Source organism: Suncus etruscus, chromosome 8 (genome assembly GCF_024139225.1).
Source record: "Suncus etruscus isolate mSunEtr1 chromosome 8, mSunEtr1.pri.cur, whole genome shotgun sequence".
NCBI classification, from domain to species: Eukaryota; Metazoa; Chordata; class Mammalia; order Eulipotyphla; family Soricidae; genus Suncus; species Suncus etruscus.
In genome coordinates this window covers 70,841,905-70,866,651 of record NC_064855.1, presented here as the reverse complement: position 1 = coordinate 70,866,651, position 24,747 = coordinate 70,841,905, and the positions used below count along the sequence as shown (strand labels likewise).

General features: G+C 39.5%; 1 protein-coding gene and 1 non-coding gene across 2 annotated transcripts in view; both read right to left on the bottom strand.

Moving 5' to 3' along the window:
* ELF1 (E74 like ETS transcription factor 1) overlaps positions 1–24,662 on the bottom strand; it is a 125,471-nt gene extending 100,809 nt beyond the window's left edge. The window contains exon 1 of the mRNA XM_049778781.1: positions 24,626–24,662. The gene's annotated coding sequence lies outside the window, so the exon portion shown is untranslated. The remainder of the gene's footprint in view (positions 1–24,625) is intronic.
* Positions 24,524–24,595, bottom strand: TRNAE-UUC (transfer RNA glutamic acid (anticodon UUC)). Its single transcript has one exon. It is a non-coding gene; the product is annotated as a tRNA-Glu (tRNA).
* Positions 24,663–24,747: the final 85 nt, after the last annotated feature.

Below are 24,747 nucleotides of genomic sequence, written 5' to 3'. Positions count from 1 at the left end.
TTTTTGTAGTTCCTAGGGGATATCATTAAGTCAAATATTTACTGATAATAAATCATAAATAAAATTTATTTTTAAACAACTACCAAATTCAGTTAAATGTTTAATAAGACACATGCTATATGACTAGAGCCAGTTGCACTATATATAAAATATACCTCAATAAATGTAAGTCATAAAAGAAGTACACTTCATTTGCATAAAATGCAGAAGATAGTACTGAGAACTTAGCAAGTAATTCAAAAATGTAAGTTTTATTATGCTACAGGGAGAAACAAGTAGCAAACATTTCAGTGCATAAACTTTAAATCTCTAACATTTATATTAATAAAATATAATACCTTATATTTGTAGATAAAATATATCTAAATACACTGTGTTCATGATTATTTCTAAAATTAATTATATTTAAAATTAGCTTTATCATGTAGGTATATATCATTCTAAAGTTGTAGTTTCCAGTAGAAACACTGAACTATTTTTCTGGAGGGGTCCCCACCCTGTGGTGCTAAGGGATTATCCTGGTTTATGCCCACGGATCACTTTTGGCAGAGCTCAAGGGACCACATGGGTGCCAAGGATCAAACCCAGGTTGGCCACATGCAAGGCAAGTGCCTAATGGCTGTACTATACCTCTAGTCCAATATTTGGCATTTGTATACAAACACTTGGCTAAAAAAATAGGTCAAATGAATAAAATTATGAAATAACAACATTTAATATGTGGTTAATTTATTGCTTTAAACTAGAACTCATTCACGTTGGCTTGAAAGAGATAATGCAGAATGCAAGGTGTTTACCTTGTATGAGGCTAATGACAGCTCAATCCCTAGCCTGGGAGGTTACTCCTGAGCACAGGAAAAAAGCAATCCTGAGCACTGTGGTGAGCAGCATTAAATAAATCAAATAGAACTCATGGGGTAGTTGCTCAAAGGACTAAAGCATATGTTCCCTAGCACAGCATGATCTTCAGAACCCCTTCATGCCCACCCTGTGCCCTCCAAATGAAAGAAGACAAAGAAAAGCAAAATAAAACAAAAACCCCACAATAATCCAGTCCAACTTCATTTTAAGAAGAGAAACAGTCTATCAAAAAACTAAATTTGAGGCCAGAGTGATAGTACAGCACATAGTGTGCTTGCTGTAGGTGTAACTGTTCTGGGTTGTTCCCCAGGACCCCATATGGTCCAGAGATTCTGTCAGGAGTGATCCCTGAGCACAGAGTCAGGAATAATACCTGAGCACAACTAGGTATGACTCAAAAACAAACAAACAAACAAAAAACAAAGGAAAAGAAACCAAGTTGAGCATATGCAATTAATGCCTGATTTGAAGTATATTTATCCATTCTTCAATTTGACAAGTATTTACTAACCATGAACTGTGCCAGGCACAGTTCTAGGCCCTTATTATATAGAAGTGAACAAAGATATATTGTTGATAAGTGATCTCTACTCAAATGATACTAATACTTTAACAAAAAAAGATAAACTTAATTAATTAAATATAAGTGTGAAAATTATAAATAAAATTTTGGTGTTAATGATAAGAACAAAGAAGGAAAAATAAAAAAAAATTGCAAAGAGAAGATCAGCATTTTAGAAAGATTAGATAGGAAGTACTCGTCTTTTCCAGTAAAGACTTCTAGTCACGTAGGCATATTTAAGGAAGAAAGTTTTTAGGAGGAATAAAACCTATGCAAAGACTCTACAGGAACCCTGTCAAGGGCTCAAGGAAAGCAAGAAGATACTATGGTTCTTTTGTGTAATTGGAGGAAGGGTACTTAGAACTATAGAAGAACTTCATTAGTGATTTTAACTGAAAGTTTGGAGCAAATCAATCATTTATTTAACTGCTGTGTCAAAAAGAGAGTGCAGAAGCCTAAGGATGGAAGAAGATAATGCAACCACCCAAAAAAGATAGAGAGTATAAACAAAAGGGAAAATACAATCACGGGTATGTTGAGGGAGAAATGTCCAACACAATTTTGGAATAGATGAAAAGCGGGAGTAAAGGAAAGACTCCTAACTCCATTTTTGACAATTAGAAAGCTATAGGTGCCAAATTGATCAGAAACAATAACTATAGGGATAGTATGGAGAAATATCAGGAATTCAGTTTTCACCATATTGTCAGAAATGTTCCTTGTGGAAATGTCAAATTGAGTTTTGACTGCATAATCTTAAAACTGGTAGTAGAGGCAGATAAATTTTAAGTCATTAGTGTATATATGATAAACATATACATCTGGATGAACGTTACTAAAGGTACAGCTATTAATGGTAAAAAATAATGCTTTTTTGGAAATTCCTATGTATATATTTTGTTTTGGAGAGGGTTGAGGAGATCACAGTGTCCAAGGCTTTATTCCTGATTCAGGGATCACTCCTTGAGCACAGAGTCAGGAATAAGACTTGGAAACCTGTTTGTGATGCTAGGTTTCAAACCTGGGTCAAAACAGGTTAGCCATGTGCAAGGCAAATGCCCTATCCACTATACTAATTCTCCATCCAGGACATTCCTAGAAGTACAGAAGTCAGAAAGGTGAGATAGAACTAGCAAAACCACTGAAAAGGATTATACCCAGAAACAAGACAAGAAGACACCACAAATATTTTACTGGCCTATAAGTCAAATAAAATGTTTCCAAAAGAAAGTTATAAGCAAGTGTGCTCAACTCTGATGACAAATCTATTAAGCTGAAGTCTAGGGAAGTAGAGAAAGCTGAACTTAGCAGCATAGACCTCACCACTGACTTTCAAAGAACTGTAATAGTAGTAGACATTAATTTTAAAAGGACAACTAAATTGAGTATTAGAAAGAATGAGAAGTGAGAAACTAGACACAGAAAGTAATGTTACTATGAAAGAAAAGAACAATAATGAAGAGGAGTCTGGGAGCAAAGGTTTTCAGAATTGCTTTGCCTTTTCTAGTGTCCAAAACATTCCATATTGTACTGCAGTTAGTTTTGCATTAAAATGCAAAAATCAGTAAAAGCAGGTGTGAGGCCGGAGCAGTAGTGTTGGGCATAAGGTCTTGCGAGCGCTAGCCTAGAGCAGACCATGGTTCGATTCCCCCTGCGTCCCATATGGTACCCCAAGCCAGGAGCAATTTCTGAGCACATGGCCAGGAGTAATCCCTGAACGTCACGGATGTAGCCCCAAAACCAAACAAACAAACAAACAAACAAACAAATAAATAAATATATAAATAAATAAATAAATAAATAAATAAATAAATAAATAAATGAAAATAAAACCAGATGGTAACTTGAGAGTACTTGGTAGCAGAATCTATACCCTGCAATTTTTATAACCAATGGTGACTGGGAAAGTCGCTTCAAAACTATTATGGAATTTTAGTTTCCCCTTTATGTGACATATTGGGTATCAAGAGATTTGGTAGTTTTAACATACATTTTAATTCTGAGATTTTCTGATTCCACTATCTCTCCAAACACTCTGAATAATTTTTGAGGAACTGAGAACAAAAATCACATTGTAGCTATGATTACAAAGAAGTCAGTTCATCAAACATAGGTTTTCAAAGTGATACATAAAAATCACATACATAAAAATCAAGAATAACTTGAACATTTTATGAAATCCTCAAAAACTTAGTTATAGTTTATAATTTTAATCAAAATTTAATCAATGTTAAGAAATAGTATCCTTGGGAGCTGGAGTGATAGCATAGTGATAGGACATCTGCCTTGCATGCAGCTGACCCAGATGAATTGGGGTTCATTCCCCTGCATCTCATATGATCCCCAAGCCTGCCAGGAGCAATTTCTGAGCAGAGAACCAAGAGTATCCTGAGCATCGTTGGATGTGGCCCAAAAAAACAAAAGAAAAAGAAATGGTATACTCTTAATCTTTTTTTTCTTACTCTTAATCTTATGGCAAAAGATCATTTTAAATAAATGGATTTTCAGCACAAGTCCAAAAATGTTCACTTAAATACACCAACATTCCATACTCTTTAAAAAAAAAAAAAAGACAAGCATTTAAACATTTTTTTTTGAGGGGGACATATACATAGTTGTCGTCAGAGTTTACTCCTGGCTCTGTGCTCAGGGATCCTTCCTATAGGGAATTTAAGGACCCGTGTTCTGGTGCTAGGTATTAGATCCCCATCAGCTGCATATAAACCATCTGCCTGACCTTCTGCTCTCTCTTGGTTTCACCTATAAGTTTTGTTTTTGTTTTTGTTTTTGTTTTTTTTGGTTTTTGGGCCACACCCGGTGACGCTCAGGGGTTACTCCTGGCTATGCGCTCAGAAGTTGCTCCTGGCTACTTGGGGGACCATATGGGACGCCGGGGGATCGAACCGCGGCCCATCCTAGGCTAGCGCAGGCAAGGCAGGCACCTTACCTCCAGTGCCACCGCCCGACCCCCACCTTTAAGTTTTTTAACTAGTCTCAGCAACTAATAAAATTTTATCTTATTATGGGGCCAGAGAGATAGCACAGTGGTAGGGCAATTGTCTTGCACGCAGCTTATCCAGGAGAGATGGTGGTTAGATTCCCGGCATACCATATGATCCCCATGCCTGCAAGGAGCGATTTCTGAGTGCAGAACCAAGAGTAACCCCTGAGCGTCGCTGGGTGTGACCCAAACCCCCGTCCCAATTTTTTTATCTTATTTATTTCTCTTTGATAAAAATGACCAAATAAAAAGAGAAGAGCAGGAGAATTTTAGAATGTACTAAAGAAACAATAATTTTAATTATACTGATTACCAAAACAGAGAAATGAAACTAATATGGGCTGGGTTCCCTACTCCATGATTAACAAACTGTATGCCCTATGATTACTTAAACTCTCTAAGCTAATGCTTTCACTTCTGTAAAAGAAATAATATAAGTCCCTGTTTAATAAAAAAATATTTAGAGGCTGGAGAGACAGTATGCAGGTAAGGCATTAACTTTGCATGTGGCTGACCTGGGTTTGACCCCCAGCACTCCATATTGAGTGATCTTTGAGCACAGAGCCAAGTCCTGAGCACTACTAGGTATGAACTCAAAACAATAAATGAAATAAAACATTCATTTAAAGTTCTTATTATTGTGCCAAAATACATCATTTGTTCCCAATCACCAAAAATTGGTATAAACACACATATTTGCAATATATTCATACTCAGAAATTGATGACTCGCAATAACACAGTGTTGAGTAAAGAAGCCAATGTCAATAGATTATGTACTATAAGGTTCTCAAAATGTGACATTCTCAAGAAAACAGTCACCGAGGCCAAAAAATTCCAAGAAGCCAAAAAAAAAAAAAAATCCCAGAAAAAGTGGACCCAACTAAGAAAACTCCAAGACATATTGTACTCCAAGTAAAAAATTTAATAGAGACAGAATAGTGATCAATAAAGCAATTTTAGGGGCCGGGAAGGTGGCGCTAGAGGTAAGGTGCCTGCCTTGCCTGCGCTAGCCTTGGACGGACCGCGGTTCGATCCCCCGACGTCCCATATGGTCCCCCCAAGCCAGGGGCAATTTCTGAGCACATAGCCAGGAGTAACCCCTGAGCGTCAAACGGGTGTGGCCCAAAAACCAAAAAAAAAAAAAAAAAAAAGCAATTTTAATAAAAGGAGAGCCCATAGAATTCACAACAGATCAAATGAGACTCGAAAAAGCTAGAAGGAATGAAAGGATATATACAAAACTCAACAAAATGTGGCCTGAGCGATAACAGGGCTGTAGGGTGTTTACCTTGCTCACAGTCGAACTGGGACCTACTCAGTCTCAATACCTGACTTCGGATCTACCCAGGCTCAATCCCCAGCATCCCATAATCCAAGCCTGTCAGGAGTGATTTCTGAGTTCAGAGCCAGGAACAACCCCTGAGCACGAGCACTTCTGGGTATGGCCCAAAAAACAAACAACAGAACAACAAAAAACTCAACAAAATGAACACGTCACCAGAAATAATCTATCTAGATAGATTATTTATATTTGAAGGAACAAAAGCTTCAGGGACAAGCAACAATTTAGAAGCTTCATTCCCTTGAAACTAGTTTTATAAGTATTAAAGGAACTTCTGCTCATCACAAAGAGTGGTGCATGCAGTTAGGGAAATAACTACACTAACAACTATCATGACACTCTTATTGAGTGAGAGAAGTAGAATGCCTGTCTCGAATATAGGCAGGGGTGGGTAAGGAGGGAGGGGGCATTGGTGGTGGGAATGTTGCACTAGTGAAGGGGGTGTTCTGTTTATGACTGAAACCAAATTATGATCATGTTTGTAATCATGATGCTTAAAGATTTTATAGTTTCCTTTAAAAAAAATAAAAAAATAAAGGAGCTTCTGTAAAAGACAGGACAAACTTCTCAATACTTGACATTGAGTATGGCATTCATTCATGGTGGCTGCTCTTTACCAGTTTAAGGTATGTTTACGTCTTGCTTGCTAAGGGATTTTATTCATTTTCAATAATAAATTCACATCTCATTTAAATGCTGTCTTATTAGTCTTTTAAATATTTCCTTTCTTTTTTGTTCAATTTTTGGGCCACACCTGGCAACGCTCAGGGGTTACTCCTGGTTCTATGCTCAGAAATTGCCCCCAGCAGGCTAGGGGGACCATATGGGATGCCAGGATTCGAACCACCATTCTTCTGCATGCAAGGCAAATGCCCCACCTCCATGCTATCTCTCCGGCCCCTTCTTTTCACTTTTATTAAATTTGAGTTGTAGATTTTCCAACTTCATGTAAACTCTAAAATACATTAGCAAAGAACTTTTTAAATTTTATTAATAACAGGGAATACATGACTATTACCATAATGAGACCCAAGTACAAAATAAAAATTAATGCAACATATTTTAAATAGAGGTGTTGAAAAATTATCTATGTAAGTGAGAGTTTTATACTGAACTGAATTTAACTTTGTCTACATACATTAAAATCATCTGGGGCCAGAGAGATAGCATGGAGGTAAGGCGTTTGCCTTATATGCAGAAGGTTGTTGGTTCAAATCCCGGCTTCCCATATGGTCCCCTGAGCCTGCCAGGAGCGATTTCTGAGCATAGAGCCAGGAGTAACCCCTGAGTGTGACCCAAAAACAAAAAACAAAACAAAACAAAAAATCATCTAGCAATCAATCATTATAAATTAACTCAGTGATTTATTTTCTGACAATTTCATTTGCTATTCCTCCCTCTAAGTTTTCTTTCAGCAAGCAATATGAATTAAGTTTATTTTGTGCCTGTTAAGAGGGCATGCTGGGATGGAGGGGTGATGAAACTGGGGACACTGGTAGAGGGAAAGGCATACTGGTAATGGGATTGATGTTGGAACATTGTATGCCTGAAACAAATGTATTATAAAGAACTTTGCAAATCAAAGGCTTAAGAAAGTAAAATGTAAGAAACACAGTAGCCAAAAGATGCTTTGCTTCAGCCATTTTGATGAGAAAATACCAGACATAGCAAATAGAGAAACATTTTACAAAATTGCTTTGGGTGAGTAAGTGGAGGCTTGGACCATATATGATAGTGCTAGGGAACAAACCTGAATAAACCACATGCCATAAAAAATTCCTTAATTTCTGTACTCTCCCTAGATTTCTTATTATTTTATAAGATATTAGGCTTTCATATTCCACCTTTACTGGCCTTACCCATTCAGTGAACTTCCTGTAAAGTTTTTTCCTTTTCCATTTTTAAGAAGTGGTAACTTCCTTCTTTGTCCTCCCACAGCATTTTGTAGATGTTCTTCTAAAAGGATGCATGAATCACACTGCCTAACTATTAAGACAAATATTTTACAATACTACAATATAAAAACACTCTAAATATTTTGGGTGCAGAAGGGTAAATGCATTTGCTTCATAATTTCTCCTGCCTCTCCTGAAATATCTGGTGAAGAAAAGCTTTCATTATTATGTTTTACTTTTCTTTTTAAATTTTTGTTGTTTTGGAGGCCACACCCGGTGGTGCTTTCTTCTGTCTTTGGTGAACCATATGGAATGCCAGGGATCAAACCCTGGTTAGTCATTGCAAGGTAAATGCCCTACCTGCTGTGCTATATATATAGCTTTGGCCCCTGATGTTTTTCATTTTTATTGGTCATTTATTTCAACCTGACAGCATTCCCACAAAAGCTGCTTGATATTATTTGCAAAACAAAAACAAATTAAAATTCAAAAATTTAAATATTGACTAAATTATGCTATTTTTTAGTTTTATATACTCAAAACCATTTTCAGAATGTTTCTGACTAATTATCTAAATTTACAAAAAAGCAAGGCCCCTTTCTGCAACCTGAATAGTCCAAATTCTATGAATTGGCTAGTTAACTTGGGTCTGGAAGCCCAGTTATATCTAGCCTATAGTAATAAATAAAGTTCTATATTTATTAAGAAAGAACAACTTTTGGATTTGTCCTAGTGTCTATATTTTAATAATTCATAAAATGAAGTATAATAAAATAAGGTTTTAAAATATGGGAGGAGGAGGAGAAGAAGGAGGAAGAGGAGGAGAAGAGGAGAAGGAAGAAGAAGAGGAGTTCACACTGCACTAGATTAATTATTCCCAGGGATCAAACTCAGAATTTTCATACATTGTACCTACTGACCCTGACCCTGGCCCTGACCCCACCTTCATACTTGTACTTGTCCCTGTCTATAAACTTATCCAATTAAAAACAAGCTAATACCTGGAGAGACAGTACAGTGGGTGAGGTACTTGTCTTGCATACAACCAACCCAGGTTTAATCCCTGGCATCAGATGTTTCCCTCAGTATGACCAGGACTGATCCCTGAGTATTGAGCTGGGAATATGCCCTGAATAGAGTCAGGTGTGGCACCAAACTCCCACTCCTTTTCACCTAAGAAAAGAAAGTTTTGGGAGGCCACATCCATCGGTACTTAGAACTCAATCTTGGTTCTAATGTTTGGGAGTCACTCCTGGGAAACTTCTTGGAACCATGTTCAGTGGATCCATGAATGCAAGAGCCTTAACGCATGATACTATCTCTCCGGCCTTGGTCTAAATTTAAGTAAAACACAATCAAGAGTATTCCATGAGGGGCCGGAGAGATAGCATGGAAGTGAGGCGTTTGTCTTTCATGCAGAAGGATGGTGGTTCGAATCCTGGCATCCCATATGGTCCCCCCAGCCTGCCAGGAGCGATTTCTGAGTGTAGAGCCAGGAGTAACCCCTGAGCACTGCCGGGTGTGACCCAAAAAAAAAAAAAAAAAGAGTATTCCATGTGTACTAATCTTTTTTTTTTTTTTTGGTTTTACGGGCCACACCCGTTTGATGCTCAGGGGTTACTCCTGACTAAGTGCTCAGAAATTGCCCCTGGCTTGGGGGAACCATATGGGGCGCCGGGGGATCAAACCGTGGTCCTGATCCTTGGCTAGCGCTTGCAAGGCAGACACCTTACCTCTAGCGCCACCTCGCCAGCCCCCATGTGTACTAATCTTACACAAAAGACAGTTTAGTAATAAATGACTTTTATGTAAAACCAACATATAACAGTAGGACCCCATTTTTTTGTTTGTTTTTGTTTTGGGGGCCACATATGGTGGTGCTCAGGAGTTACTCCTGGCTTTACACTCAAAAATCATTCCTAGCAGGCTCAGGGGACCATATGGGATACTAGTGATCGAACACAGATCAGTTGTGTGCAAGACAAACACCCTACCCACTGTATTATCACTCTGGCCCTGGACCCTCTTTTTAAAAACAAAAACAAAAACAAAAACAAAACAACTCTGATATATTCTGTATATTCTGTGATTATGGTGAAATACAGTATTACTACAAACTTTTTTTTTTTTTTGGTTTTTGGGCCACACCGGGTGACGCTCAGGGGTTACTCCTGGCTATCTGCTCAGAAATAACTCCTGGCAGGCATGGGGGACCATATAGGGCGCTGGGATTCGAACCAACCACCTTAGGTCCTGAATCAGCTGCTTGCAAGGCTATGGGCCCTACAAACTTAAAACCTCAAAAATTCTTGAACTTTATAGTTTACTTTAAGCCACCATAAAGATATTTCCCTAAAATTAAGGATCATAAAATAGATATATACTTCACACATTAAGATTCCAATTATACATGAGAGAAACATAATCTTAGAATATGACCAATCTCTGCCTTTGATTTTGCAGCTATTTCCTAGCTATCCTTTATCTCCTACTTTCAAAATTGCTAAAATTCATGTTGATAGAATTAATGTATAGAGAGATCAGGTTAGGCTCAAAGGCAGGATGACTGCAATCCTCCAGCTTTGTGACTCCCACATGCCATTCCTACAGACACTAATTATTTCTGACTCCCAGCTCTGCATCAAGGGTGTACCATCTTCAGAGAACCACAACCACATATACGAGCCCAGACAGCACTGAGATGAGGACAAATGAAGTGCATTAGCATCACAACCTGGTGTGCAGAAATCTCCATCCCCATCACAATAACCAATGTGAAAAATAAAATTAAAGGGAAAAAAATATATCCTGGAAACTGTAAAAAAAAAAATCACTATCAGACAATAAATTTTTAAGTAAGTAAAGGAATAGGTGAAACAAACAGGATGTTTTTAAAAAAGAAATCTGATAGTGGACTGGGGAATAGGGCAAAGGGTTGGAGTTCAGGCTTTATTTCAGGGTGGCGAACAGGATTTTTACCCTCACTCAAAATGGCAAAATGCAATATGTGTTTAATATATTATCATTAACATTATATGCTTTTGTGTGAGTGTTTGTCTGTTTTGGCAGGTCACTGCTCTGTCTCTCACAATTAAAAATTTTGGCTCTTTGTGTTGAACTTGTTCGCCACCCCTGCTTTATTTGCTTGAGCCTCCCACCTCCCCAACCCTTCACAGATCCCTGAAATGAGAGGTGAGAGAGAGAGAGAGAGAGAGAGAGAGAGAGGGGGGGGGGGGGGGAGGGAGGGAGGGAGGGAGGGAGGGAGGGAGGGAGGGAGGGAGGGAGGGAGGGAGGGAGGGAGGGAGGGAGGGAGGGAGGGAGGGAGAAAGAAGAGAGTATTTTTTAAAAAAATAGGATGTGAAAAATTGCAGAATAAAGGTTTTTTGTTTTGTTGGATTTTAGTTTTGGAACTACACTGGGTAGTGCTGGGGACTATTTCTGGTGGTGCCTAGAATCCAACTGGAGCATGACCTATAGCCCTTTGACTCACTTTTCCAGCACTGGTTCTCAGGTTGTATTAGCAATAGTATCACAATTTCAAACAATGCTAATCACTGAAAAGTGTGACCAAAGAGATAGGGGTTAAGGAGCTTCTCTTTTATGCAGTGAATCCTGGTTTAATTTCCAGCACTGATTGTAGATCCCCAAAGCACCACCATGAATTACCCGAGGTGACAAAAAAAAAAAAAAAAAGGTGTCGGAAGAAAATATAAACATATATGTACTATTTGGTAAAGAGTATTTTTGTGGATAATACAATCAGCAGGGGGTGCAAATAAGAAAAAGAAAGACGGGGCCGGAGCGGTGGTGCAAGCTGTAAGGTGTCTGCCTTGCATGAGCTAGCCTAGGAAGGACCACCGCGTCCCATATGGTCCCAAAAGCCAGGAGTGATTTCTGAGTGCATAGGCAGGAGTAACCCCTGAGCATCACCAAGTGTGGCCGAAAAAAAAAAAAAAAAAAAGAAAAGAAAAGAAAAAGGAAGACAACTCCTACATAAAAACTTAACAAGTTTTGGTGCCAGGATCTGGGCTATGAAAGACATGCCCTCCACTACAGAGCTCCCTAAATATAAACAATTATTTGTTTATTTATGTTTGTACCATACTCGGGTACTGTTGGCTCTGTGCTTACAGTTGGTGGTGCTAATGGAAGATCGATCATGTGGTTTTAGGTACAAATCCTGAACTTGTTTATGTGACATATGCACTCAGTCTGTTGAGTTAAATCTCCAATCCAAATAAAAAAATGTTCAAGTGCCATATCCAAAGCTAAGGCAAACTGAAGGAAAGTGGGGAGGAAGGAATATAAACCTTCCAGAAAAACTTAAAAAGTGGGATCAGAAGATGGTTCGGTGGCTTAAAGTGATTGCCTGACAAGCACTGAAGCCTCAAGGTTAATACCCAGTGCTGCCCACAGCACTGATTTAGAAATGCCAGAATCCCTGGTGAGATGGGTCCAGAAGGCTTCAATAACTTAGAAGCACCAAGGAAAAGCTCAAAGCCATAAACTTAATCCCAGGTGGTTGAGAAACCCCTGGAGAATGGGGAAAATCCTGAAAACAAAACAAAGGCTTATACTGAATTTGAGCTAAGTGGGCAAATATATTTTTTGAAGTTCAGAAAATACTTTATAAAAAATAAAGTGCTTCTACTTTAATAAAAACTTAGAAGTATTGATGTGGGCATTTGAGACAGACAGTACAAAATTGGAAGTGAAACTGTAGACACTTTTTCAAAAAAAACACAACCTTGGTCTTTCTGTCCAAAAGACTAACTGATGAATATTGATTTCTATTTTAAATTAAAATAAAATGTTGGAGGTAAAAAAAAAAAAGACTCAGGCACTTCATTTTATGTAAATTTTACATCAAAGAAAGAAATACCCAAATGATAATTGGTGATATGCATGCAACAGTCTTTAGCTGAAAATGTACTATCATCTGCAATTAAGAAAAATGTGCTAGAGCAAGTATATAGTTAATGGTAAAATCTCAAGGACAGGCTGGAGTAAAATAAATAGTAGAGGGGAATGGGGGGTGTTAAGGGGTAAAACAATTATTCATGTAATCAAACACTAATATAAAACTAATATAAAAATGAACTAATATAACATGGAGTACTATACGCACACACAAATACAAGAGATGTTCAAAGATGTTAACACTCGAAGCACGCATACAGACAAAAAAGTACAATTATAGAGTGAATGTTAAAAATGGTCTTGTACTCTATTCATGAGAATAAAAGTATCACTCCACAAGACAACTTCACAAAGGCCTTAATGTATTCATCTATTTTTTTAAACTGAATCACCATGAATTACAAGGATACTTAGATATGTGTGATTCAGTTTCAGGCATACAATGTTCCAACATCAATTCATTCACCAGTGTTCACTCCCCCTTTCTCCCCTCAGCCTGCATCTGTGGCAGGCAATTTCTCCCTCCACCTTGTCCTAGTATTCCCTTCCCTAACTTATCACCCTACCCTTTCTAGGGTAAGCTTCCCACTGAAAACCAGTCCTCATGTTCTTTGTTTCTATTGCCTTTGGGTATTCAATATTTCCCTATGAAGTGTCCTTATATCCCCAATATTAGGTCATTATGAGTGTTTCTAGCCCTTATTGACTTCATGTTACATGAATCTCTCCAGATCCATCCATGTAGCAGCAAATTGCATGACTTCATTATTCATTATGATAGAGTAGCATTTCATTATGTGTATATATATATCATATATCACATAAATATATATACATACATAAACACATACATTCCATAGTTTCTTTACCCAGTCATATGTACTTAAGCATTTGGGCTGTTTACAGATTTTAGCTATTATAATACTGCTACAATGAACATAATAGTACAAATGTCTTTTCTGCATTCGCTTTTGAGTCCTTGGGTATATTCCCACAAGAAGAACAGCTATATTGTAGTGAAGTTCAATTCCTAGCTTTTTGAGGAATAGTCTTCCAAAAAAGCTAAACAATAAACATTCCACTAGTAGTGAATGAGAGTCCCTTTCCCCACCACATCCTTGCCAGTTGGTGGTTGTTGTGCTTCTTGATAAGTGCCAATCTCTCTGGTATGAAAAGATGTTGTTTTCCCCTGAAATTAGGGATGTATTTTTTCATATGCCCTTTAACTCATTAATATTTCTTCTTTCAGAAAGTTACGTTCATTTCTCCTCCACATTTTTTGATAGGGTTGGATGTTTTTGCCTGCAGAATTCTACCAGTGTACCTTGGATCTTAATCTACTTTGGATATTAACCCTTTATTGGATAAGTGATGGGCAAATAATTTCTCCCAGTCTGTGGGCTGTCTTTGTATCCTGGGCATTGTTTCCTTCGAGGCACAGAAATAAAATACTCCAAACTTCTACAGTATCATATTCATGATAAACGCTTTTTAGAAAAACCACAAAGCCCTTCATCATTACATTTGAAAATTACTCCAATTACCAAAATGTAAGCCTCTGAAGATAATTTAAGGGACTAAAGTTCAAAAAATACTTCATCCATTTTCTTCCTTAGCCTGAATATCACACTCAGAAAGGACACCTGAGTGCTGCTTCAGCTCACTTCTGCTTTACACAAAATGGCTTTCCCACCTTCCTGGCACTTCAGGAAATACAAGTGTGTTAGCTATTTGCAGTATTAGGCTGTAAAGAGCTCATCTCCCACAAAGTTTTATTTTGTAGAACTCAGACTGACACATTTCCTGGCTTGCAAAAACAAGTGAGTCTCTACAATCACAATTTCATTTTTTTCTGATTAATATACTTATTTAAGCACCATGTTTACAAACATTATGACATGTTTGCACTGGGTTTCAGCCATAAAAACATACATCCCCCTTCACCAGTGCAACCTTCCAGCCACCAATGCCCCCAATGTCCATCCTCCTCAACCCCCTGCCTGTCTTGAGGCAGGCATCTATTTTTCTCACTTGCTACCATTATCATGATTTCATTTTGATCAGGTTGGTTTATCAGTTTAATTTGTGAGCAGACTGCTTTTCTAAATAATACTTAATATAACATAAATCATGTACATAAATGCAATCAAGGTAGTTCATAAACTTTAAGAATGTGTAACAAAAACTAACTCCATAAAAAAAAAAAAAAAGGGAGCTGAGGGGGCCGGAGAGAGAGCATGGAGGTAAGGCATTTACCTTTCATGCAGAAGGATGGTGGTTTGAATCCCAGCATCCCATGTGGTCCCCTGAGCCTGCCAGGAGCGATTTCTAAGCCTAGAGCCAGGAGTAACCCTTGAGCACTGCCGGGTGTGACCCAAAAAACCAAAAGCTAAAAAAATAAAAAATAAAAAAAGGGAGCTGAGGGGGCCAGAGCAATAGCACAGAAATAGGGCATTTGCCTTGCACGCAGCTGATCCAGGTTCGATCCCCCGGTGTCCCATATGGTACCCCAAGCCAGGAGCAATTTCTGAATGCATAGCCAGGAGTAACCCCTGATCACCACTGGGTGTGCCCCCCCAAAAAAAAACAAAAAAGGGGAGGAGCTAAAGAGATATCTTGTACAGCACTTACACTTAACCTTTCACACAACCACTCCGGGTTCAGATCTCAAGCATAGGGTTCTTTGATTCCTGAGCACAGAGCCAACAATAATCACTGGTACTATTGCAGTCAAAAAACAAAACAAGGGCCCGGAGAGATAGCACAGCGGCATTTGCCTTGCAAGCAGCCGATCCAGGACCAAAGGTGGTTGGTTCGAATCCCGGTGTCCCATATGGTCCCCCGTGCCTGCCAGGAGCTATTTCTGAGCAGACAGCCAGGAGTCACCCCTGAGCACCGCCGGGTGTGGCCCAAAAAACAAAACAAAACAAAACAAGTGGCTGGAGAGATATCATGGAGGTAGGGTGTTTGCCTTGCATGCAGAAGGATGGTGGTTCGAATCCTAGCATCCCATATGGTCCCCCATGCCTGCCAGGGGCGATTTCTGCGCATAGAGCAAGGAGTAACCCCTGAGTGCTGCCGGGTATGACCCAAAAACAAAACAAAACAAAAAGAACAGAAAAAGAGGGGCTGAAATGATAGTACACCATGTAAGGCATGGTAGGCCAGCCTGCGTTCACTCCTATATGGCCCACCAAGCACCGCCAGTAGTAATTACTGAGTATAGAGCCCAGAGTAACCCCCGAGCATTGCCTAATGTTGACAAAAACAAACAAAATAAGTGGAAAAGACTATCACTATTTCTAGATGACATAGCAAACGTTGAAAATTCTAAAGGTACCATCAAAAAAACCTCTTAAACACAACAAACCAATACAGCAAGATAGCAAGTTACAAAACTAAAAAGATAAATCTGTGACATTTCTGTATCCAAGTAATAAACAATAAGAAAAAGAAATTTAGGGGAAGGAGCCATACCACAGTGGTAGGGCGTTTGCCTTGCATGTGGCCAACCTGGGACGGACCTGGGTTTGATTCCTGGCATCCAATATGGTCCTCCAAGCCTGCCAGGAGTGACTTCTGAGCACAGAGTCAAGAGTAACCCCTGGCACCAACAGGTGTGGCCCAAAAACCAAAATAAATAAATAAATAAATAAATAAATAAATAATAAAAGTAAAATCCCTTTCAAAATAGTGTTCTAAAACACCAAAATTCTGAAACTCAACAAAAAAGGTAAAAACTAAATTGAAAACTATAAATCACCCGGAAGTGATTACAGGTGTTCATAAATTATTTGTTCATAAATTATTCCTTGTTCACAAGATTGAAAGAACATTGTTAAAATGACCTTTCTACTCAAAACATTGTACAATTTCAATGCAATGTCCATTAAAATTCCAATCATTTCTTCAAAGACTTGGAAAAAACTACTATAATTTGTTTGCAATCATAAAACTCTCTGAATGGCCAAAGTAATTGTAAAATAAAATGAGGTATAGCTTTTCCCAACTTTGAAATGTACTACAAATCTATAATAATAAAAAACTGTGTGGTTCTGAAGTAAAGACCAACTTACAAAAGCAATGAAATCCTGAGTTAAATCCTCAGACCTCTGGACAGTTACACTACAACAAAGGAACTAAGTATATGAAGTATACTCATTCAACAAATATTATAGGGAAAACTGGAAATCCAGATGTCAAAAAACAAAAGTAACTTGAACTATTCACAAAAGTTAATTCTAAGTAGATAAAGACTAGACCTCAAGATCAGACCAGCATCCATTAAATTACATTGAAGAAAACATAAGTAGAATTTTTTAAGAAATGGACCTCAGCGATATCTTCAATGAGCTGTCCACAGATGCAAAGAAAACCAAAGCAAAAATAAATAAATAAATAAATAAATGGGTCTATATCAAATAAAGGAATTTCTGCATGGCAAAAGAAATTCAAATGAAAATTAAAAAGACACTGCTGAATGGCTAAACAATTATTTGCACATATTATATCAGATAAAGGGTTAATATTCAAGACTCATTTAACATTCATAGCTCAACAACAACAAAAATCACACAATTCCATCCAAAAGCAGTGAGAGATAAACCAACACTACCCCAGAGAAGACATCTGAATGGTTATAAAGCACATGAAAAAGTACTCACTGTCACTTTTATTAGTAGGGAAATGCAAATTGAAACAACATGGTATCATCTCACACCACTGAAAATGAAACAGATCAAAAAGTCTGGAAATAGGGTCAGATCAAATTGTCTTGCATATGGCTGAAGCAGGTTTGATCCTCAGCACTCCCTGTGATCCCCTCAAGCCCTGCCAAGGGTGATCTCTGAGCAAAAACAGCACTAGGAGTAAGCACTGAGCACTGCCAGTTGTAGCCTCAAATAAAATCCAAACAGAGTCTGGAAATAGCCAGTATTGGTGGGAATATGATGATGAGAAAGGAACCCTTAAATGTCATATAGTTTAATTTATTTTTTGTTGTTGTTTTGTTTTGGGGCCACACCTGCTGGGGCACGAGACTTCATAAAGGGAGGTGCGTTTGACCTCCGCAAACACTGTCATAACAAGCTAAGCCCCATGTTTATGTCTCTGTATGTCTCTGGAGCTGAGAGTTGCTGTGTCCTGCTTCAAACCCCACTTCAAAAAGCTATGTATTGCAAAGCGTGCTCACTGTAGCCATTAATCGAGACATCACCTCTGATTTAAAAATCAGCTCAAATTATTTTATATATTTTTGTTTTGCTGGTTAAAGTTTTTTATTTTTTTAATAAAGATACTATTTACAATCACGCAGGGGGTGTGAAAAATGTTTTCTTCTTCCTAAGGGGGCATGGCAGAAAATGATTGAGAAGCACTGCTACAGATGAATAGATCAAGTTATTGTTGTACCACAAGTTCACTTAAGCACTTGAAGAAAAGAATTGGCAGAAAAACAAGGAGGTCGTTATTTACATTGGCTGACTGGCTGGCTGGGAAACATAGGTAGGCAAAGCACCTGAAGCAATTGGCAGGGACCAGGGGTTCCAATAGCACTTCTACAGAGCACCTGTGGGTTTGGGACTTCTTATCTACCATGATGGTACAGCAAAGTCATAGAAGTTTTAATATGGTAACAGGCACAGGTACAGCAAGAACATCACAAGGAATTAAAATCATGGCATCATAAGATAAAAGCATTTACTTAAAGGATGTTGGTCCAAATTGTTTACAGCAAGAAAAAGGGGAGTTCCCTGAATTTGTGAATTCAGGGAATTTGTGAATTTGTAGTTAACAGTATGTACACGTAAGTTGTGACTCACACTTTATATTATTATATAAATAAGAAAGGATGTAATCATGCAATTTGCTCTCACATGAATAGAAAAAGGATATGTTGACCATTCCCAGGAGCAAAAATTAACTGCATGCTTAAAAAAAATCTAAGTATTATATTTCCTTTAATAGTATCTACTTCATTACATTTAAATGTTTCCTTAAACGTGCCACTTTTGTTGCTATTTAGGAAGAGACCTAGAATGAGGATAGGTGTTAGATACTATGTCACAAAAGACCCATAGTCAAGGTCCAACCTAGGAAGAGTGGGTGTAGGGAAAGGTATGAAGAGACGGAGATAGGCACCATAGACAATCTTTTCATTCTTCAATTCTTCCTACACACAGCTGCCAAATTAATAAGCACTTACCAAATTATTAGAAATTCTTTTTCTAATTAAGGAAACACCTTACACCCAAACTGAAGTATCTTTATAATCAGAATCATAGAAAGTGTACATAAGGGGCTGGCGAGGTGGCGCTAGAGGTAAGGTGTCTGCCTTGCAAGTGCTAGCCAAGGAAGGATCACGGTTCAATCCCCCAGCATCCCATATGGTCCCCCCAAGCCAGGGCGATTTCTGAGCGTTTAGCCAGAAGTAACCCCTGAGCACCAAACGGGAGTGACCCCCCCAAAAAAAAGTGTACATAAATGCTCTGCAAGAGTCAAGATGATTTGTAAAAGTAACTCCCCAACTTCCTTCCTTCAAGTATTTTTGAATGTTCAGAGTGCTTAGTACTGTACAAAAGGAAACAAGTCAAAGTCCTTGCTCTAAGTGGTACTCCTGACTAAAGGGCAAGTACTAGGTTGGTATAATAAAAGAAAAAGAAAAAGGTACAGTGGCATGCATTTGAGCTTCCTACAGATTAAGGGTTTTTGTAAGAGTTCCTGGAAGCACACTTGGGTTTGGAGCATAATAAAGATCTAAGAAGACATCTGCTAGCATGACAATTATCTGCTACAAACCCTACCAGGAGTCCTCAAACTTTTTAAACAGGGGGCCAGTTCACTGTCCCTCAGACCATTGGAGGGTCTGACTATAATAAAAACAAGACTTATGAACGAATTCTTATGCACACTGCATATATCTTATTTTGCAATGAAGAAACAAAACAGATACAAATACAATATGTGGCCCATGGGCCACAGTTTGAGGATCACTGCGCCTAATCTATTTGTGCAGTCTTATTTTCCATACCTATCCTTAACTCAGCCAAAATATGCTAGCAACTGCTCACATATCTCTACTCTTGCTTGCTTCCTCTTAACTTCTTGTTTCCCATTACGAACCTTTTCCATTGGCAAAAAGTTTAACTTTTAAAGACCATCACACTGCCAGGTGTGAGGTATAGATAGGCCTGGTAGCCCCCAGCACTGCAAAGCCAGATCACTGTAAGTGACTGGCCTCTTATTGTCTGTAGTACCACAGGTCCCACTGAACACTGCTTTGGAAGACCTCATTATGATCACCAAAAAACACATCATCAGGTCGAAGAATAGAAATCAGTATTATTTACTGTGCTTACAAGTTGTACATTGATGACAGAAGGAACATAATTGGAAGAGCTAGAACACAAGTTTTGCAGTGGCAGGCCTGGTTTTAATTCCCAGCACCACATAGTTCCCTGGATCCCCACCGAAATGACCCCAAAAAACATATACTGAATTGAATACCAACACTAGCATCTAATTTTAGGGCTTTATTTTCTCTTTGGGGGCCACATCCAAAACTTTATGCTTACTCATGGCTCTGCTCAGGGGACTATATGCAGTGCCTGGGAGCAAACCTGGGTCAACTGTTAAAGGTCTCATTCCTTTAGTATCTCTCTAGTCTCAAAGTTTAGGACATTTAAACTGACCTATAAAAGAACCCTTATACATACATCAGCAATAACTTTCTTCAAATATGCATGCCTTCACAAGTCTCTCCCTATACTTGACAACTATGAATTTCTTTTTCTCTACAAATGTGTCTATTCTAGACAGTATAGTAATGATTCATGTTAAGCATGGATATTTGTCCCTAATTTTTGCACACAGTATCATGTTCTTGAGGTTGATTTCTGTGCTGTGATATATTATATATGTATGTATATATATATATATATATATGGTATTTCATTCTGTTTTGTTGCTAAACTTGCATGATAGAACATTTTATATATTCATTTATCAGTTATGGACATTTGTGTTGTTTCTACAGTTTATGGAAAATGCTACTATTAACATGTACAAACTTGTGTTTGTGGACCTATATTTTAACTTTTCTTTGATGTGCAGCTAGACTTAAAATAATCATAACTCGGGGCCAGGCAGTGGCGCTAGAGGTAAGGTGCCTGCCTTGCCTGCGCTAGCCTTGGATGGACCACGGTTCGATCCCCCGGGGTCCCATATGGTCCCCCAAGCCAGGAGCGACTTCTGAGCACATAGCCAGGAGTAACCCCTGAGCGTCACCGGGTGTGGCCCAAAAACCAAAAAAATAAATAATAAAAAAATAATAATCATAACTCTGTTTAACCTGTATATGGGGGCAATATTTTGGGCCATATCCAGCATTGCCTGGGGGTAATATATTCCCTGTGCACACTATCATAAGGCAAAACCCAGTATCTTCAAAGAACTTTTATATTCTAGAATCTGAACAAGAAATAGACACAAATGAATACTCAGATAAAAATAATTGAATAATATAAAACAGAGATAATCAGAATAAAAAGGAGTCTTTAGTAGAGTGGTTATTGAAAAGACTTCTCTGAGAACATTCTGACAGAATACAAAAAAGCTGAATGGGGAGTATTTTAGGGAGTGAAAATAGAAAGCAATAAAACTGAGAGAAGAACAGCCTCGGCTATTCAAAAAACAAGAACGAGCAGTGTGGAATTAATATAATGAAATGTCAGAGAAAGTAGGAGAAAGTAGTAAGTTGGAAGTTGGCTTCAGAGATCACAGAAGGTTCAATGGATTTTTCAGCAGCACCTCGGCAGGCTCGGGGGACCATATGGGGTGCTGGGATTTGAACCACCGTCCTTCTGCATGCAAGGCAAAGGCAAATGCCTTACCTCCATGCTATATCTCCAGCCCCTGTTCGATAAATTTTTTTTTTTTTTTTGGTTTTTGGGCCACACTCAGGGATTACTCCTGGCTGTCTGCTCAGAAATAGCTCCTGGCAGGCACGGGCGACCATATGGGACACCGGGATTCGAACCAACCACCTTTGGTCCTGGATCGGCTGCTTGCAAGGCAAATGCCGCATCTTGCCGCTGTGCTATCTCTCCAGGCCCATGTTCGATGGATTTTAACCCACTTGGCCTGGGGTCCTAGGACCCTTGAGCACCACTTGGAAACCCCACCTCAATTGCTTTTATTTCTTTTTTTGTATGGTGTTCATCTCTGCAAATCTTTTTTTTTTTTTTTTTTTTTTTGTGGTTTTTGGGTCACACCCGGCAGTGCTCAGGGGTTATTCCTGGCTCCAGGCTCAGAAATCGCTCCTGGCAGGCACGGGGGACCATATGGGACGTCGGGATTCGAACTGATGACCTCCTGCATGAAAGGCAAATGCCTTACCTCCATGCTATCTCTCCGGCCCCCATCTCTGCAAATCTTTTTTTTTTTTTTTTTTTGCATAATTTTTTTTTATTTAAACACCTTGATTACATACATGATTGTGTTTGGGTTTCAGTCATAAAAATCTTAAACTTAATACTCTATTGACATAATCAAAATTTACCACATTAAAATTTCCTCTGCAGTCTCAGCTTCATCTACCATGGATTTCCCTCCAGGCACTGTGCTTCTGCCTAACCAGACTACTTGCCAGTCCTAACTTCATACTCTCAGCTTTGTGATTCACACTGCACAGAAGGAGAAATCCAACCAGTTCTTCAAGGTCCCCTGCACACTCTCTCCTCCCTCCATGTCTCTGTTCCATCTCCCCTCCCTAAGTGAACCAATTTCTCATTTCTGTACTCCTGCAGCACTTGTGAAATGTTGCTTTATTTACCTAGTTTCATGGGGTACACAACAATGTCAATGATGAGTCTGCAGCACCAATGTAGAGTCACCAAACTGCTCCCCTCAGCATACCCTCAAGTACACAGCAAAGGCTCAGCTAGCTGGTGCAAGGTCAGAAATGAAGCCTTCACAGCAGATAATGGGGGTGGGGGTGGGTGAATGTCTTCCAAATTCAGATCCAATTTCTTAGTGTTTTCTTAATAATGACACTCTTCAAAGAAACCTTTCCGTTTCCATTACCTATCCAATCCTTGCTAAACAATCTTTGCAACTTTAGCTAAGTTGTAGATGACAAGTGTTATCAAGAACTTCAGGTTCCAAACCTGAGAAATCTAGTTCACAGAGGTGAAATACCTACACAAGGTCAAATACAGAAAGAGCCTAAATGCGACTGATTCCATCTAGTTTTCTGGTCTCATCCTCCTAACAAGAAGAACCTGTGTCTTAGTAACTATCAAACGCATGCTTTTAGTTTACTGTAACTTCAAAGATATAGAGAAGATTTAAAATGTTTTAGCTGTTGCAGGCTTATTTACAACCCATAGTAATCATTCTTAACCACACTTATCAGATTGAAGAGATTGCAAAACTCGCTGCGCAGTTTAGACTACCAGTTTGGGAAGGCACGCACTAACCACCCAACTTCTTTTTAGCAGAAACCCATCCTGAGCGCCGTTTGCTAAAACTTTAGTTTGTTTCCAGAAGCCCGATAGACTAAACATTATCGTTCTGCCCATCTTCTCCTTTTTAAGCTTGCAAATGTAAGATAACGCTTCTGTTTCATTGACAGCTCCCGATGCTGCTGCCACAGCTGCCTCTTCTTTGTCATAAACACAGGGCTACTATACTTAAAAACACAGTGAAAACTCTGTTATAAAACATCCCCTCCCTATGACCGGGCCAATTTTCGCCCCGTCTCCCCCTTCCAACCCCAGCCACCCACCCCATGATCTCCTATCAACGCCAAGCATGACTCTTTCGAAAGTCTATTGACTTCTTTAAAGACATCTCATCGTGGTGGTATTTTTCCTACTCCGCAGCAACTAGGGAGGAGGGTCAAGGGAGGGGTGGAGGGAATTCCCGTCCCCCGAGGCCTTTCCCAGCAAAAGCACCCAGGTTTCTCCAAGGCTTTTGAAATCTGGGGTGCGTTTGCTGAGCTGCGGCCAGCTTCCGAAAGTCTAATGGGGATGGACAAGCCAAAAAAAGAAAAAAAAGAAGAAGTGGGGGGACTTCAGAACTTGCTTTTCTGCTGCTACAGGGAGACACGGGGGGAACTTAGCTGGATGCACCCCAGCCGTCCACTGCACCCCGCGACCCCAAGGAGGCTGTTTTGCTGGGGAGGGAGGGATGAAAGGGAATGAAGGGTCCTGCGAACTCTGAGCGCTGAGATAAGGAGGCAGCAGGCAGGGGTGCTGGGGGGACAGGAGACAAACATGCCCCGCGTCACTTAGGGACGAGTCAGAAGGGACGGCGCGGAAGGGAAGGGTGTGGGCCCCAGGAGGGCTGGATAGCTGGGAGGCGATAAGGTGAGGCCGGTGTTAGTTAATCATCTTCACCCCAGCGTCTGGATTAAAAAATAAGGACGACCCGGGGGGGGGGGGGGGGAGAGCAGCCCCGGGGAAAGTGAAACTCAACTGGAGCCGGAGGCGATCAGCAAGCACCCAGCGACCTGAACACACTCAAGGGTGTTTTTTTTGTTTTGTTTTGTTTTAAATTTACAGACCCACTAGGAGAAAAATAAATAAGTAAAAGACAAACAGGGAACCGCTAAACACGATCAAATGTCTTTATAATATAATAAAGTTAGATTCCCCCACAATAGGATTTTTTAAAAAGGGGGGAGATGGGTGGGTGGAGGGAGGACAAAAATGGGTGTTGGGAATACCCCTGATTCAATGTCACTATGAACTGTGAAAAATTTGTACTCTACAGTAGGATTTAAAAATAAAGGGGGGTGGGTGGGTGGAGGGAGGACAAATTTGGTGGTGGGAATGCCCCTGATTCAATGTCACTATTATCTAAAGTATTAACTGTGAAAGATTTGTAATGCACTTGGGTTAAAATGAAAGAGTGATTTAAAAATATGCAAAAAGATCTATGTTCCCATACCGGGAGTCGAACCCGGGCCGCCTGGGTGAAAACCAGGAATCCTAACCGCTAGACCATATGGGAAGCGCGGCGAGAGCGACGCCGAGGACTCACCTGACAGTGACAAGCGCTGCTCCGCGGGGGGGGGGGGGGGCGGTTTCGAGCCCGGCCGGGGTCCCCCTCAGCCACCGGGCCAAAGTTCTGATGGAAAACCCTAACAACTCCCGGGGCTGCAA